Source organism: Cryptomeria japonica, chromosome 4 (genome assembly GCF_030272615.1).
Source record: "Cryptomeria japonica chromosome 4, Sugi_1.0, whole genome shotgun sequence".
Lineage (NCBI taxonomy): Eukaryota > Viridiplantae > Streptophyta > Pinopsida > Cupressales > Cupressaceae > Cryptomeria > Cryptomeria japonica.
In genome coordinates, this window is record NC_081408.1 from 500,096,356 (window position 1) to 500,104,001 (window position 7,646).

Genomic DNA, 7,646 nt, shown 5'->3' on the forward strand with positions numbered 1-7,646 from the left:
ATTCAGTACTGGTTCTTGCTTTGTTCTTTACATATACCCTTGACCTATAATTCACACATTAGGTCTGTCTAATAATTTTCTTTATGCTCGCTTACCTATCCCTACAAATGTCTATAATGATCTCTTTTATATACAAGAGTCATTTTACAATTTGCCAAGTCGGCTTGCAATAATAATCAAAATATTACATATCAAAAATCCTATCGGCCTTTATGCTGGTATACATCTTTTCTTCTATGCTGGTGCTGGTGCCAGTGTAAAGTGGTTTTGCTGATGCCGGTGCAGTGTCTTGCTTGAATAATGCTTTTCTGGTAGAATGTCTTGCCAGTGCCATAGGATTGCAAGGTTGCCATCAATGACAAAACCTTCAATCACACACAATGTCTCATTAGAGTGTCCATATGCCAACAGTTTGATGCCTTTATTTGTGTTTTCATTGATGGTAACTATATTTTTTTAGTCATCTAGGTCATCTAGACCAATCATTATAGCCTAACTGGTAGTGGAATCAGTTAGACAACAAAACTGCTAAGTTTTTGTCAATTGGTAAACAAAAATAGAGCAATGATCAAGCAACCAATATGGATGATTGAAGAAGAGTTAGACATTGCAGTTTTACAAGAGTGTTGGAGACATGAACATACACCTATGTTCCTAACCGCATCACTGGATTCAGTGTATTGAGTGACTTATGATCAGAAGAACAGTCACAAGAAGGAAGAACAGAGAACCGGTATAGCAGAGTTACTTTTATCGACAACCGGTAGACTTATTATTATGTTTTTGAGTTATGTTTTGTTTGGCCAATATAAGGAAAGTGCAATGAGCCAAAAAATGTAAAAGGTGATTATATTCATTGAATCTAGGGAATTGTTCCAAGGTTCTTAGCCTACTTAACAAAGTCTTTATAAGGAGATGTAAATTGTATGATTTCATGGATCAAGAGTGAGAATTTGATCATGATGTCTAGTCAGTGATAGAAGTCAAGCATAAGTGGATCTAATCAAGCAATAGGTGCTAACTTCAAATCAATTGAACTTGTTGTCTTCCTAACAGTTGCAACAAGAAAATCCTCTAACAAGGTCACTCCTAATAGGGTGCAGTAGGATCCTAGTAGATTCGAAGGTGAAATCCTCTAACAAGGTGACACATTAGCTTGTGTTTGTAAATACTAGTAACGTGGGTAGATCCTAACAGGGATGGGTCCTAACAGGCCCTATTGTATATCTCTTAACTAGGTTGAAACACTCTTAACCAGGTGTACCCCTAACTGGGTGTTGTATAACCTTAACCAGTCAGATCTCTATACTACAGATAGTTGATCTTTGTGGGTACTAATTCCCATCATGGTTTTTCCCATTTGCGTTTCAACATGAAAAATCATTATGTTATGGTTTGCATGCTTTATTGGATGTTTTCTTATGTGGTTATATTTCTTGCATGCTTATTTATTTTTCAAGTTGGTGAAAGGTGTTATCAGATTTATTAAGTTTTTTCTTGCACTGATTCACCCCCCCTCTCAGTGCCTTATAAGTTTATCACTCTACGTATGCCTCCACTTCTTTCCTTACTTTCCTCACAGTCTCAGGTTTCTTGAATTGACTATGTAGTTTCAACCTCTTCTCAGCATAAGTCTCAAATCTCTCCTCAAAGGTGTCCACCGACTTGCTTAACAAATGTTGAGCATATAGCTCAAGTTTTTCCTCATCCACCTCATACCCCATGGGCATGATCCAAATAGTTCTTAGCTCAAATTATTCCATCAAATAATGTTCTTTGTCAACCATGAAGCAAATAATATCCTTATACTTTTCAACTATGGTCTTAGGGATCCTCTCCCTATCATGCATTGAGCTCTTGAAATTATTGAAATAACCCCATAAAATAACTTTTTGAGCCTTAGTATCACCAACATTTTATAGTAATTCTATGATCTGCATAGCCATTGGTCTGTCATATACCCATTGGACTTGAACAACACCTAGAACTTCATTCATGAAGTAGAAGAACAAGTAAAAGATCAAAGTTTCATAATTCAATGGATCTTTCTTGTCTTGTTTGATCTTCGCCAAGTTCTTCATCAACTCACTTTAAAGCAACTCACATAGGTCATACTTTTTGTTCTCCCAGATCATCTCATATGCTACATATATGGTGTTTATGGATATAGAATTCTCTCTGCTAGAGTAGTATATCTTATATCCAATCACCATTGAAAAAAATTTGACATCATACTCCAAAATATCATTGATTGTCATGGCTCTTTTGTCAAATTTTGATCTGGTTGCATCTATTACAATTTTATTCTTCACAGAATTCAATGAGGGAAGATCACCCGATGAACACAACCCTGTTATGGCCCTAATGGTATTTTTAGTGATCTTGAATGACTTATTTAACCACATGAACTCATCATGCATTCTGCTAAGAACATACTAGATCCACTCATGTTCATCAAGCAACAAGAATTTGACAAACTACACAAAACCCTTTTCCCCCAACACTTTGAGTTTTGGCTTTAGTCTAAAATTTTCATCAATCAATTTCTTATTGTAGAGATTGAACAAATGAGAGCCTCCCAACTCCTCGAGGTTGCAATGAGTGTAAACCCTAATCCTTGATATGCAAAAATCTGTATGGAACCGATGAAAATGCACTTTTTGGATCATCTTTCATAAAAATATATGGGTGTTTCTTGAAATTTGGTCAAGCTCTCTTAGTAATATCTACAACTAGTGGATTTGCCATACCAGAAGTAGCCATTTCAATAATTTCAAACTTGAAAAGTTTCACAGATAAATACCTCAACCACTAGATTAGGTTTTCACTCAGGAAATCTCTTTCACACTTTGATCTTCCTTGAAAATCCTCTTGCAGAGAATTCACGTCTTCTTTTATTGAATTCAAAGTGACAAATGAAAGAGTTAAGCTACCTTTTTATCATCCACATATCTACCTTTTTGGTGTAATAAATGCAATTTTCCCTAATCCTTCTGGATACTGTGCATAAACGAACAGTCTCTCAATAATTCTTTTGTTGTTCTTCAAATTTTCTCATATTCTTCTGGAACTCCTTCCAAAAGATGTGTACTACCAAAATACAGCTACTGGCTATCTGCCAATTTTTTGGCATCACTGCTGGTAGGGGAGAAAAGGATTTGCATGAAAACTCCCCTTTGGCCAGAGGCCTCAAACTAATTCCTAGATGAATTTGTAGCACCAGGATCAGGTGTGGATCTACTTCTAGTATTTGAATCACTCTTCTTAACCCATTTTTTCTTCATCTAATCTATGATCTCCTACACTTTTGCTTTGCCTTTTTCATCTACCTACACATTCTTATTCTTGTCTATCGGACCATTCCTATTTATATTTTTGCTTCTGTAGAATCTTGCAATGTGATCAGATTTGTTGCAATTGTAGCACACCACATTTCCTTGTCTAGGCCTGAAATTCCCTTGATTTCCTCTTGATTTGTACTAATTAGCATTATGTCCAAACCTACCACATGTATAACATATGACATTCCTTCTATTTGGAAATTTATTCATCATACTTGAGCATTCATTTGACTTATGTCCATACTTGATGCATTTAAATTATTGACCAAAGAAAGATTGACCTTTATGATTCATCCTATTTCTGCATTGACTAGCAATATGACCAAATTTATTGCAAACAAAATAGTTACCATTGAACTTATGAGCATTAGGTTTCCTTACCCGAGACTTTTTGGCTTTGTTCTTCTGATATTGAGACTTAGGATTACTTTGACTAGATCTCGAGCTTTGACCTTTCTCAAATCCAAGACGTCTTTTGTCATCTGCATCTTTTTGTCTTTCAAGCATCTCATTAAGTTAAGCTAAACTGATCTTGAACTTCTCCATGTACTCATTTTCAGCTTCAAGATCATATCTAAGAAGAATAATCTTCTTTACAAGATCTTCCTCATGATGTCTGGATTCTTGTAGGTCAAGTTTCAGTTGGCCATTCTCACAATCAAGTCTGAAACATTCATCAAATCTATCATTAAGGGATTGAGAAAGATTCTCCTCATTCTTCTTCCTTTCCTCAATCTCATTTATCAGCCTTATCACTATATATTCCATCGCATTCTTTAAGGCAACATTTTCTTTTGCAAGTTTCTGACATTCTTTTGATTTCTCCTTCAAGGATTGATTTAGATGATCATCTTCCATGCATTTTATTTCCTCTCTTTTAGATTATCACAAAGTTCCTTCCTCTTTTCTCTTGACTTGTTTAACTAATCTTTCAATGACTGAATGAATTTCTCAGCATCTTTAAGGTTTTCTTGCAAGTTCTAGACTTCAACTTTGGACTGATCAAGATCATCAAGTGTAATAAGAAGTTGATGTTGAAGACTACCAGATCCTCCTCAAGTTGTTAAAATTCTTCTGAGGGACTAGGCTCTAATACCAATTGTTGGAATCAAGAAACACTGAGAGGGGGGGTGAATCAGTGTTCTACAATTTTTAACCTTATCAAATCATTCTTTCAACCACTTAATGCAAATGAACAAAACAAAGATACAGAAACACAAAGCAATCAGTAACAACACCATAATACCAAGATTTTATGTGTGGAAAACCCGGTCAAGGGAAAAACCACGGTGGGGATGAGACCCACAATATAAATATACTCTACAAAAGTATAGAAATATTACATTGGGAATGCACATGTAATCAGGCACACTGCCTAGAGCTCACTACTTAAAATATTAAGGGCTACAACCCTAGGAAGACTCACTATCTTACAATATCTTTTACAAAAGATAATTGGAATATGTGAACTAGAAAACAACATCTACAAATGCAAAAGTACAGTTCTGATTAAGCACAATATACAACTTTTTCACTCTACCACAAACTATTTTGTTCCACTGTTATGCAATTATTTCAGAGCATAAATCTTCAAATTGCGCATGTGCAACTCCACCCAATCAATCATGAACATCTCTCACATAACCATCGATATCCAAAATGATCATATCCTACGGTATTATATATCCACAACATGAAAATAGGTCTTCTTCATGTCGGCTTCCATAACACTATTCAAATAATGAAACATGCATACATAGTCAACTCAATCCGAACCCTAATGTTTATGTGGACCAAAAATAATCTTTCACATGCTTCCCAAATGTTGGCTAAACATCCTCAATCATAAAAAATATCACCAAAATTACTCCATCAATTCCACACAACGATCAACTGTACAAGTTGGTCATACCACACTATTCAATCCAAAAACCTGTACATTGGATCTTCTAACTCATACAACAATCATCACCGAAGGCTAAGATTGTGGAATGAGGTACTCCAGACATCTAACTATCTCCCTCTTCCTCTACAACACAAAATATTCAAAAGAAATGAAATGCCAACCAAAATACTACATTTTGTTAGATACTTTGTTCCGACTCATTGGACTTAACCAAATCTTCAAAGTGACTGCCAGTATAGGAAAATCAATCACTGTAGATGAGATATTTGACTTTTTTTGTCATCAATGACAACACTGGATGACATGTGTAGTGTCTCTTACCAACATCATCTTCATGTTGCATACAAATTTTATGGATGAAGCAAACTTTGGAGGATATTGGTGTAACATTTAATGAACTCATCTCTATTATGTGTGATAATACTGGTATAATAAACATTTCTAAGAATATGGTACAACATTCTAGAACAAACCACATATCCATTCGATATCACTTCTTGAGGGAATAGGTGTTGGATAATCAAGTAAAGCTTGAGTATGTACCTACAAAAGAGAAGATTGAAGATATCTTCATGAAGACATTGTGTAAAGAAATTTTGAATTTCTCCAACAGAAGTAAGGGGTATTACCCCTTCCCAGTGTGAACTAATGTACATTTGGTTGTGCATTGGTCTAGTGAGTAGCCTACATATCATTATCTGGATTGATGCTTGGGTGCTTCCTCATAAGGAGAGAAGGAGTAAGTTTCTTAGGGGGAGTTGTTCTTACCTTTGTCTTTGATTTCAAAGGGGGAGAGATTATGAGACATTATGATATTTTGAGAGATTCAAATAGTTGTTGAGTTGTTGTATAGTTGTGCAGAGAGTGTCATGCGTTTGTTGTTAATGGATGTTGCTATCAATGACAAAGGGGGAGATTGATTTAAATATGTTGTTGATGATTATGAGTGGTTGTCATTGATGTCAACATAATGGTTGTCATTAATTTTCTTGGTGTTGGTGATCTGGAATATGTGTTCCTAGAATCTTTGATGCTCCAGAAGATGTGTTGATAGATCAGATGTGGTGTTGGTGATCCAGATATTTTTGGTTATCGGATATGGTGTTGATCAATGGTATTCATACGTATCTTAGTACCATTCTTATTTTTGATGTTTTGAGCAATGATATTTGGGTCCAGATTAAGTCTGAAATTCTAGGATGTGTAGCAGCTTTGATGTAGCATGTGTGTCTTGATTTGGGTCCAAAATTTGTAATGGTTGTAATGTGTTGATTTGACAGTTGATGTGTGTTTTGATATGGTCTACTTGTCATTCCTCCGCACCACCAGAATATTTAGTGTTGACCTATTTTAGATCTTTGTCTTGGCCAACTTGGAAGATTATGCTTCTGAGAAGACAATATATATATGAGAATGATCTAGATGTGTTAATATGAAAAAGTGTAACATTGTTATTGAAGATATGTGAGATCAGAAAGGAAAGATCTGATTGTTGGTGATATGTGAGAGTGTGTTGGTATTGAGGCACCAAAAGAAGTCTGAGTTTTGAAGATTGTGTTTCAATGGTGGATTCTTTCTTTCTTTCTCTCTTTCTTTGGTAGTGAGCCTTTTCTGGGCAATGAGCCTACCTACAGTGAGCATTCAGGTAGTGAGCCACCCTTTATAAAAATCACCTTAACCAGTGTTTAATATTGAGAACTAACGTTCTCCCTAGTTTTTCCCTTCTTGGGTTTCCCACATCATATCTAGTGTTCATTGTGTGCTTTGTTGTATGTTTGTGTTTTTATGCTATATATGTCTTAGTTAATTCTGTTAGTTGGTCTGGATGTGAAAAGAATAAAAGAAATTGATTTAAGTTATCAACTGATTCACACCCCCTCTCAGTTGTTAGCATATTCAACATTTTATGTCCCTACTTTAGCATGTCCTATCCTTATCTCCTATCAAGGTTCGTTTTATTCCTTATTTCCAATTTTGATGCCATGTACACCCACTGTTGGACTTCCTGGAGGGGTACCCTTCTCCTTAGGGATAAATTGTGGTCCCATTCTAAGAAGGACCTGGGTGCCCAATGCCCTGGTCCCTCTTAGTGGGGACCAATTTTGAAATGGGGCAAGGGTCTTATATCTCTGACAGGAATTCATTCCATGGCTCTACATGATTGTTGGAGATCAGCCTAATCGGTAAATGAACTAGATACCCCTATATAAAGATGTTTGATTAGTTCATTTCAATCTAAGACTCCAAACTATATGTTCTATGTATCCATCCTCAAGCATTATTGCATCTATGAACCCTTCATCATCAAGCATTTACAAAGACATCCAAGGTTGCATATTCTTTAGTCAACCATTGTGGAGCAAAATTACATCATTCATATGCAAACATGTATGTGTGAT